Raw genomic sequence first — 10679 nt, forward strand, 5'->3', positions numbered from 1 at the left:
GATTTCGGGACAAGGTGAGGACTAGCTGAGCTGACACCTGTGAGGTGCTCAGAACAGTGCCGGGCACACAGCTGATGCTCAACCCTGTTTGCTTTCGTGGTGGGAGGGAAACAAGGTGGGACAGAGAGGGGAGGCTGAGGAGAGAAGCCGGGTCCGGGGAGCCCTCCTTGCCTTGGGCTGGAAACACAGAAGCACAGGTGAACTTCCATTTTGAGACAGGCCCCTCCATCTGCACGTGGAGAAGAGACTGGAGAGGATGAGAGTGTGTGTGGGGACTAGAGAGGATGCTCCTGGGGAGGCCCCGCACCAGTGGCCGAGATGACCCCTCTCCATCCCAAACCCTCCTCTTCCCTCCTCAGGTCCTGTTCACATTCCTCACCGCATCCTCCTCCTGCCAGAGTCACGGTTGGGAAGGAAATGCTGAGCGCACCGTGGACGGCGGTCACGGCAAGCGGGCCCACTGCGGGGGACCTCCTGGGAGAGGTGACCTGCGGGGTCTGCCTGGAGCACGTGTCGGACCCTGTGAGCCTCTTCTGTGGCCACAGCTCCTGCCAGGCCTGCGTCACCATGAGCCGGGTCACTTTCAGATCCACCGAGGAAGCCCTGTGCTGTCCCCTCCGCAAGCAGCCATTTCAAGAGGGGACCTCGTGCCCAACTGGATTCCGGCCAGTTTGGTCCCCAGCCTCCTAACACTGGAGCCCAGGGGTGAGACTCCAGCACAGGAAGTCTGGTTCTGTGAGCAGCACAGGAAAAGCATCTTTCTCATTTTCCAGGAGGAACAGCTATTCCTGTGTGTGGTTTGCCAAGATCGCAAAGAACACAAGTGCCTCTCGGGGCTGCAGGAGGAGGGAGACACTCGGCCTCACGATGTAAGTCACCCTGTCACTGTCTTGTCTGAAGCAGGTGCAAACTCTGGGGTGGCTTGCGCTCTTACTGCTGTGTTCTAGACACAGTTCTAAATGCACCAAGAGCTGCTCTTTCAAGCCTGGGTTCTACTCTTAACACCGCTTGAATGCTCACTGTCTCTAAACATCTCCGGCAGCAGAGGCATCGCAGCTTCTCCACCTGCAGACACAGCAGCCTTGGGGTTGCCTGAGACCTCCCATCCCCTCCAGGATCCCCTCCGGGTTTCCGGGGTTGAAGGAAACATGATTGGACACAGAGTTGTAAAAGCAAAAATGCTCTTGTTAAACAGGGCTTTTACTTGATGTGGGCTCTACAATTTGGGCAAATAAGAACACTGTTATTTCTAGAAAAGGGAATCTTGCTGTATTCATCACTTACATTTTGGCTCAAAATGGCCTCAATTCAACTTAGGTTTGTCAAAGGAGGAGTCCTTGTCTTCTTGAGCAGACTAAAGGAAAGCAGGGGACCAGGGAGTCTCAGGTACAAGTAGCACCAGGGGCTTGACTGCAACTAACACTCCCACCTCTTATTTCCTCTTTGCTCTTAGTGACTCATTTTTCAGACCAGTGACCTGTACAAACTGTATCCTCAGCCATGTCTAGGGTCTTACCTCTCATCCTGCCAACAAAGAAAGACTGAGAGTTACTCTCCCTGGTCCTGAAGTAGAAAATTCAAGGAATGAATTTGAGTCAGTGGCCTGCACCCTGGCTTAGCTGCACTGGGTACCGCTGAGGGGCTGAAGTGTCAGCTAGCAGCAAGCTTTAGGGCTAGAAGCTGAGGTCAGATTCCAATCCTAGTGTCTCAGTGTATCGGGATGGACTCGGTTATGCTGCAGTAACAAACAGCACCCCTCTGCCAGTGGCCTAAAGATAAAGATTTCTTTCCTTCCAGTGTTCCTTGTCTGTGTTGGGTGGTGAGAGGGGCTCTGCTCGTTGGAGTCACAGGACAGCCTCCACCTCAACACGGGTACTGCTGTGCCAGAGGGGAGAGAGTGGTGGCTGAATCGGCAGTTAACCCCATGCAGGAGGGATCCCTGTCACCCCTGCTGACAACTCACTGGACAGCCCTTACCTGAACTCCCACCTGCCACACATGCCACACTAGGACCAAGAAGTCAATCTCACTGTGAGTCTTGAAAGCGGAGACCCAACACATGCCGAGAACACTCATGGTGACCCCCCTCATAGTCTCATCAGCGGTGGCCAGGTTTGAAGGTGGAGCTGCTCAAGAGATGGACGATCTCAACTGACCCTCAGTGGAGCTGAATGTGTGCTCCCTGGAGGACTGAGGGCTCTGTCCTGCTTAGATGAAGACAAATCATGTCTACGAAATTCTTTATTTTTAAAGTGGGCAAAAGCTATTTTCTTTAAAAAAAAATCTTAATCAGTTTTTACTTCTTTCTTGGGATCCCTATGTTGAAACCCTGCACAAATGGGCCCTAAGCTTTTCTTCTGACAATAAAACTCCATTTCTAACCTCCTGCTGCTTGGATCACCTGGAAAACCAAGGAGGTATTAACCGTGACTTGTACAGGCCCAATTTCCTCACAGTTTCTTCATGATCAGTCCCTGACTTCTCCTTCCTCTGCAACCATTTCTGCTTCCTCTGCAGCCCGTCTCCCAGCTCCGCAGAGACCCGGCCATGCCTGGACGCGGGTCGTGATTTCATCAGCGAATGTGACTATTCTCTGAGCAAGAGGCCATCAGTCCTGGAGTGAACAGGACAATGAGAGGGAGAGGGAGGTGTTCTTTCTCAGACATGTGGTTAGAGTTAAGTCATCAGGGAACATTTGCTGCAAAACTGTACTTAATGTTCCCCCAAACCCACTTTAATACACTCTGGTCTTATAGGACCCTTGTTCTGTTCCTAATCACTTCTTCATTTCACTCCCTCATTCCATTTCAGTCTCTCCTTCTCTATGAGTCCCCTTAGATCTCTATGGTTTCACTATCTAGTCAATCATTAACCTGTCAGGGTAATCTGGATCTGTGGAAATACGGAAGAGTTGATTCATGACTGCGTGAATATTGCATGTAGGGAAAGTGTATGCAGCACGTCGTTTCCATTTTCCATATAACTGATGATCATAGACTTCTGTATTCTTTTTTAATTATTTTATTTTCATTGAAGTACAGTTGATTTACTGTATTATAATAAGTTCAGGTGTACAGCATAGTGATTCAGTGTTTTTACGGATTATAATCCATTAAAATTTACCACAAGGCAATGGCTATGATTCCCCTCTATAGAATGTATCCTTGTTGCTCAGCTATTTTATGTTAAATAGTTTGTATCTCTTAATCACATCTTCCAATCATGCCCCTCCCCACTTCCCTCTTTCCACTGGTAACCACTAGTTTGTTTTCTATATTAGTGAATCTGTTTCTGTTTTACTTTACACATTTGTTTATATTATTTTTTAGATTCCATGTATAACTGATATCATACAGTATTTATCTTTCTCTGTCTGATTTATTTCATGAAGCATAATATTCTCTAGGTCCATCCACAATGCTGGCAGTATCAGAATTTCATTCCTTTTTATGGCTGAGTAATATTCCATTGCATATATAATATATGTGTGTATGTATATACATATATATAGACACACCATATTTTGTTTATATATTTTCTGTTGATGGATATTTGGGGTTTTCCATATCTTGATTAGTATAAATAGCACTGCTATGAACATTGGGGTGCATGCATCGTTTCAAATTAGTGTTTTCACTTTTTTCTGGCTATATATCCAGGAGAGGAGTTGCTGGCGCCTTATGTTAGCTCTGTTTCTAGTTATCTGAGGAAACTCCATACTGTTCTCCCTGGTGGCTGCACCAATTTATATTCTCACCAGCAGTGTACAGTGGTTCCCATTTCTGCACACCCTCTCCAGCATTTATTATTTATATGCTTTTTGATGATGGCCATTTTAACGACTATGAGGTGATACGTTGTTGCAGTTTTGATTTGCATTTCTCTCATAATTAGCAATGTTGAGCACCTTTTCACATGCTCTTTAGCCACCATATGTCTTTTTTTGAAAAATGTATATTCTGGTCTTCTGCCTACTTTTTGATTGGGTTATTTTGGCTTTTTTGATATTGAGTTGTAAGAGCTGTTGATATAGTTCTGATATTAACCCATTGTCAGTCATATCATTTGCCAATATTTTCTCCCATTCAGTGGGTTTTCTTTTCATTGGGTTGATGGTTTCCTTTGCTGTGAAAAAGCTTTGAAGTTTACTTCAGTCCCATTTGTTTTTGTTTATTTTGGGCTTTATTTCTTTTGCCTTAGGATACTAATGAAAAAAATATATTGCTACCATTCATGTTAAAGAGTGTTCTGCTTAGGTTCTGAGAAGCTTTGTGTTTTCAGGTCCTGCCCTTAGGTCTGTAATTCATTTTGCGTTTATTTTTGTATACGTAAGGAAATGTTCTAATCTCATTCTTTTACATGTATGTGTCCAGTTTTCCCAGGACCACTTATAGAAAAGACTGTCTTGTCTCCATTGTACATTCTTACTTCCTTTGTTGTAGATTAATTGACCATAGGTGCATTGGTCTCTTTCTGGGCTCTGTATTTCCCTCCCTTGATCCATGTGTCTGTTTTGGTGCCAGAACCATGCTGCTTTGATTACCTTAGCTTTGTAGTATATTCTGAAGTCAGGGAAAAGGATACCTCTAGCTTTCTTCCTTTTTGCTCATGATTGTTTGGCCATTCTGGAGTCTTTTGAATTTTAGGATTATTTGCTTTAGTTCTGTGAAAAATGTCCTGGGTGTTTTCATAGGGATTGCATTAAATGTGTAGATTGCCCTGGGTAGGATGAACATTTTAACAATAGGAATTCTTCCAATCCAAGAACATGGGATATCTTTCTATTTCTTTGTATTATTTTCAAATTTCATTGTCAGACTCACCAAGATATACCTTGGACCAAGGATTTTTTATAATAACAGGTCTGTATCACAAGAGAAAGGTAATAAATGTATAAAAACCTAATTACAGATCCTAAAATAGATGGGGTATGAAGTAACAGAACTGATAAAGAAATATATTGCTCTCTATTATATTTATATATTAATGAACTTTACAGATCAATTATATTTCTAGATCAGTTGTCCTATCTCATAATAAGAACAAGTAAATAAAAAATAGCTAAGGTCATAGAAGACTTAAACCAGAGAAAGAGCCCACTTGACCTCACTGCCATGTACTGAGTATCACAACTAACCAGGATAGAATAGACTTTCTTTTCCATGTTCACCTAGAACAGTCACAGAAATAGACTATATTCTGGGTCTAAACAAGTCTCAAAAAGTTGAAAGGGACTGGAATTATACAGTTTATTCTCTGACCACAATTATATGAAATCAGAAATGCGTATCATGAAGATACCTGGGAAATCCCTAAACATTTAGAAATTAACCAACACACTTCAAACCCATGGATAATCATGGCTTTAAGAAGAGATCAGAAGAAAAATGGAATTCGTTTTAACTCTAAGAAAATGAAGTCACAATTTGTGAGTTGCTTCAAAAACAGTGTTAGAGAGGCCTCTCGGCAGACAGACCGCTCCGCATGGAAGGAACGGCTGCGCTTCAAGATGCTGCCTGACCACGCGCGTGCTGCTTCGGGCCCTGGCCCCGGCTGCACGTGCTGGGCATTCCAGTGGCCGGAGCCTCCACAGCAGCGCGGTCGCAGCCACCTACAAATATGTGAACATGCGGGAGTCCCTCGATGGACATGAAGTCGGTGACCGACCGGGCAGCTCCGACCCTGCTGTGGACCGAGCTCATCCGAGGCCTGGGCGTGACCCTGAGCTACCTGTTCCGGGAGCCAGCCACCATCAGCTACCCATTTGAGAAGGGCCCGCTGAGCCCCCGCTTCGGTGTGGAGCACGCACTGCGCCGCCACCCGGCGCGGGAGGAGCGCCGCATCGCCCGCGAGCTTTGCGAGGCTGTCTGCCCCGCCCAGGCCATCACCATCGAGGCTGAGCTACCGCGCCGACGGCAGCCACCGGACCAGGCGCTACAACATCGACACGACCAAGTGCAACTTTGCGGCTTCTGCCAGGAGGCCTGCCCCCTGGACGCCATCACAGAGGGCCCCAACTTCTAGTTCTCCACGGAGACGCACGAGGAACTACTGTACAACAAGGACAAGCTGCTCAACAACGGGGACAAGCGGGAGGCCGAGATCGCTGCCAGGCTGACTACATTTACCGCTGACTACCCAGCAGACCCGTGGACCCTCCTGCCCAATAAAGAAGCTCCCCACCCCCCACTCCCCCAAAAAAACAGTGTTAGAGAGAAATGTATCATTTTAAACGGATAAGAGACTCTGATAAACAACATAAGCAAATATATTTGATAACTAATATGAATTGACCCAAATTTCTTTAAAGATACCATTTACTGAACTGAATTCAAAAGATATAGGAAACATAAATAATCCCCTATGAACTAAGTAAACTAAATTCATAATTTAAAACGTATTCCAAAAAAACTTCCAGGCTCAGCTGGCTTCCCTGGTGAATTCTTCCCAACATTTAAGTGTTCACAGCACTCCTACACAAACTCTTAGAGAAAATACAGGAAAAGAAACACTTTCCAAACTGTTTTATACTTTATCACTGATACCAAAACCAGACAAAGATGTCAAAAGGTAACTTCAGACCAGTGACGGTCATAAATCCTTAACAAAGCATCAGCAAATTGAATCCAACTCATTATGACCAAGTAAGTTTCATGTCAGGAGGCAGGTTTGGATAATATATACAGACATCAGTGCAGGTGTCACAGTAATAGAATAAAAAACAGTAAATGTAGGGTCATCTCCATGCAGAAAAATCATTTTAAAAATTCAACAGCCATTCACAATAAAACTCTCAGCAAACTAGGAATAAAAGGCCACTTCCCTCATTTGGTAAAGGGCATCTGGGAAAGACCACCAGCTGATACCACACTTTATAGTGAAAAACTGAACATTTTCTACTTGAGGCAAGGAACAAGGCAAAGATGTCAACAGTCACCATTGCTATTACACATCGCACTGGAGCTCATAGCCAGAGCATTAATACAAGGAGAAGAAATAAAAGGGATATAGTTTATAAAAAGGAAGTTAAGTGCATTAAATTTGCAGCTGACAAGATCATGGACATAAATTCCTCAGGCAAGGAAATATTCTAGAAGTAATACTTGAATTTAGGAAGACTGCAGTGTATAAGGTCAATTGGGTTTCTCTGTATCAGTGACATACAATTAGGAAAACAAAAAATTTAAATTCAACTTGTAATAGCATCAGAAGAAAATATTTAGCTTTCAACTGAAAGAACGGGTGCCAGATTTGTACAGTTAAATCTACTTAGTTTTCTTTAGCATTTCAGTCTCTTTGGTAAAGTGTTCCTTCTGTTCATTCACTTTATTCCCGAGCTCATTATAGTGCCTGTCTGAGTTTTCTTGTAGTTTGTTGAGTTTCTTCATGACAGCGATTTTGAATTCTCTATTGGTCAGATGGCAATATTCCACGGCTGTATGTTTGATTTCTGGAGAACTGTCATTTACTCTTTGTGATACAGTGTTACTGTGGTTCTTCACCTTGCCTGATGTGTCACTCCTCGGCCAACACATCAGAAATAGCATTTTTTGCTTGATTCTAACCATTCAGAAGATGAGCAAGCAGAGGCCATTCTTCTGTGGTCCAGTGGGTGCCATTATAGGACTTGAGCGGCCTCTGATTCTGTTTGAGAGTTGGCACTTTCCATCCTCTGTCACCTCTGTCAGGGGCGGCCCCCTGCCCTTATTGCTTCTTGTGCCTCCAGGGTCCTTGATGTCTTGTTGCTCCCAGTGCCGCTGGCATCGCTGCCTGATGAACCGGGATAGTGGGATCTTCTCTCGTGTCCCGGATCCCCTGAGTCACAGGGGCCAGGGATGAACACGGCAACCTGGAGTGGTCCCGGCACCTCTACCACATCCTGTGTTGTAAGGTTCTCTGGCTCCTCTGCTGTAAGCGGAGCAGGGGCAGCTGGGGAATCAACGTCATGGGTATCTCAGTGGCCCAGGACCACCTTTTGCTGCTGCCTAGGTACCTGGGGCCCTGGGCACTGCTGTGGCTGGAAGGCTGGATTCCTGTGATCACCTCCCTGCTACGCTGGGTGTCCTGGGGTTTCCAGCTCAATGGCCACAGCTGGGGACCAGGATCGCAGGCTCTGTCTCTGCTGTTCCCAGGGTTCTGCCTCCTCCGTGGGTTCCAGACCACCCACCTCTACACGTCCATTGTGTGGAATTCCCCGGAGTCCTGGTGTGGTGGGCAGAGTCACCTTTGTTGTGTTGTGTTTGTTCACCGGTTGTGGATGGAAAGAGAGAGACTAAGGCAGCTTTTCCCTCCTTCGTGAGGCTGATGTGTCTCCTCCAGGTCCCAGTCTTATGTCCAGAATCTCACTGATTCTGCGCAGTGGGAGGTGGGGGTCAGCTGCAGCCTGTGGGGCCTTGGGGAGCTCCCCTGACCCTGACCCTAACCCTAACGCTGCATCAGCCTCAGTGTCAGAAATTAGCTTTGTGTCCAAGACTGCAGACCTTTAGTTTCAGGGTTTGAAGATGGCTGGAGACAGGCCTGAGGTTCCCAGACAGCAGGTCGCTGTCTGTTAGGTCCGTGAAGGGGGAGAAGAGGCAGGAGGCTGAGTTGCTGCTCTCTCAGGATGGGAGAGGGGGAGGGCATCAAGGCTTCAAAGGGTGTGTGACGCCTCAATGGGAGTGTTCACGGTTTGCATCCTTGGGTACCCTGTTTGGACCCTAGGTCCTGCAGGTCTTCAGAAGCGAAAGGTGGTCTTTGTGTTCTCAGGGAAATGTTCAGGGGACACCGCGGCCCAGACCCCTGGCTGATCTCCTTGTAACCACTGTGGTCTCCAGGCTCTTCCTGACATCCTGTCCTCTGCTCTCCAGGTGGGCACCAGCAGTGCAGCTTGATTCCTTGGCCCTGGGGGCAGTCATTTTGGCAGAGCGTTCTTTACTGTCTTAGCTCATATAAAGACGATGTCCAGTAGCCTGGGGCTGTGCGCTGAGGACGGGTCCTCTCTTCCTTGACTCTCCCTGCAGCCAGCATCCTGCATCTGTGGGGGATGTGGGTACTGTGGATGTAAGGGTTATTTCTCTGGTCCAAGAGGAATTCCTTATCACCTCCCCTCTCTCCTTTTTCCTTTTCCCTTTCTTCCATGTGTATTTCTGAGTTGTATAATATGAGTCACGTTGTCTGTTGTACCATACCTCTCAGCACAGAAAAATACCTAAAACTTAAGTAGAGTTTGCCATCAAAATAAGAGCTAACACCCTAATTACCATCCATGTGAAAACTGGAGCCTCTGCCTGTGCCCAGGCCAAAGCCCCTGTGCCTCTCCCGACACAGACCCCATCTCTCCTGCACTCGTGGCCACTGAGCTGACCCCTTCCCCGCCCCTCTCCTTTCTGCTTCTTCCTTCTCCAGTCCTGTTGGCCTCCACCCCTTACTGTCACGCTTTCCTCCCTCTCCGCACTTCTCCAGATTTCCCTGCTTCCTAGGCCATCACCCTGGGGATCTCTTTCTCCTCAGCCTCCCTTCTTTACCCCATCTGAGGGATGAAGAAACCAGTTTGGATTCCCTGGAGGAGGAGCCTCCATCTTTGAAAGCAGCAGCAGAAACAAGTGACAGGGACTTGAGGTTCAAGGTCCCACCCCAGGAGACTGCAGTTACCCCGTATGTTTGTGGGGTCCGCCCTAGAGCCAGGAACCAGCTGTTACATCCTGAAGATTGGCTCCTCCCTGAGGCCAAAATGCTTAGTCATTTAATGGGTGGAAAACGTCTATGTCAGTGCGTATTTTGGGAAACAATCCAGACTCTAAACTTGACGCTGGATGGGACACCCCCTTGTGGGCACAGCCCTGTCCCACGACTGGGAGCCCAAGGAGACCCTGGGCAGGTCCCTGGTAAGGAAGTCAAAGGGGAGCTCAGGTCTCCTGTCATCATCCCTGTGGCCACACGAGGGCGCTGCTGCCCTGCGCTCTCCTATTCAGCACAGACCGGGGACAGGAAGGGATATAGTCTGAGTCACAGAGATGTCTGACCAGGAGGCTGGACAGCAGTGGGGGATGAAGATGCCTTCTGAGTAGCTCTGGAGTCAGGCGCGGTGGTGGGGCAGGGAGTGGAGGGGAGGCGAGCCCTGCAGCCCTGCCCTGTGCCTGAGGTCCCCACCTTTTCTCCTCAGTACTCCTCTGCACAACTTGATGACAACACCCTGGAAAACTCAAAGGTAATCATTGTTTCTTCCACCCCCTGTTTCTTTCTGAGAGATATTTCCATTTATTTTATTTTAGAATACTTTGAGAATTATGAAACAGTAGCAAAGTTACTAGAGTTCCTGTATATCCCACACTGTTTCCCCTCAGGAAACATCTTAGGTCAGTATCATACATTTGTCACAGCTAATGAAATATTCCAGATATATTATTACTAAACTCCAAAATGTATTTGGATTTCACGTTTTTCTTTTTTCCTGATCCAGGATCCGATTACAGACACATTACGTTAAGTCCCAGTCGTGTCTCCTTCAGGCTCCTCTGGCTGTGACAGTCCCTCAGACTTCCCTCCTTTCCCATGACCTTGATGTTTTGGGGGAGCACTGCTCAGGGATGTGGTAGACTGTCTCTCAATTTGAGTTTGATTGGCTGGGGCTAAGCGTTTCGGGGAAGAGATGTCACAGAGATGAAGCGACATTCTCCACACATGGGGTGTTTCTCTCCACT

General features: G+C 46.9%; 1 pseudogene; it reads left to right on the forward strand.

Annotated features, from left to right (window-relative positions):
• The first annotated feature begins 417 nt into the window (after positions 1-417).
• LOC102516496 lies at positions 418-6134 on the forward strand (annotated as a pseudogene).
• The last annotated feature ends 4545 nt before the right edge of the window (positions 6135-10679 follow it).

The sequence above is a fragment of the Camelus ferus genome, chromosome 20 (genome assembly GCF_009834535.1).
Source record: "Camelus ferus isolate YT-003-E chromosome 20, BCGSAC_Cfer_1.0, whole genome shotgun sequence".
Lineage (NCBI taxonomy): Eukaryota > Metazoa > Chordata > Mammalia > Artiodactyla > Camelidae > Camelus > Camelus ferus.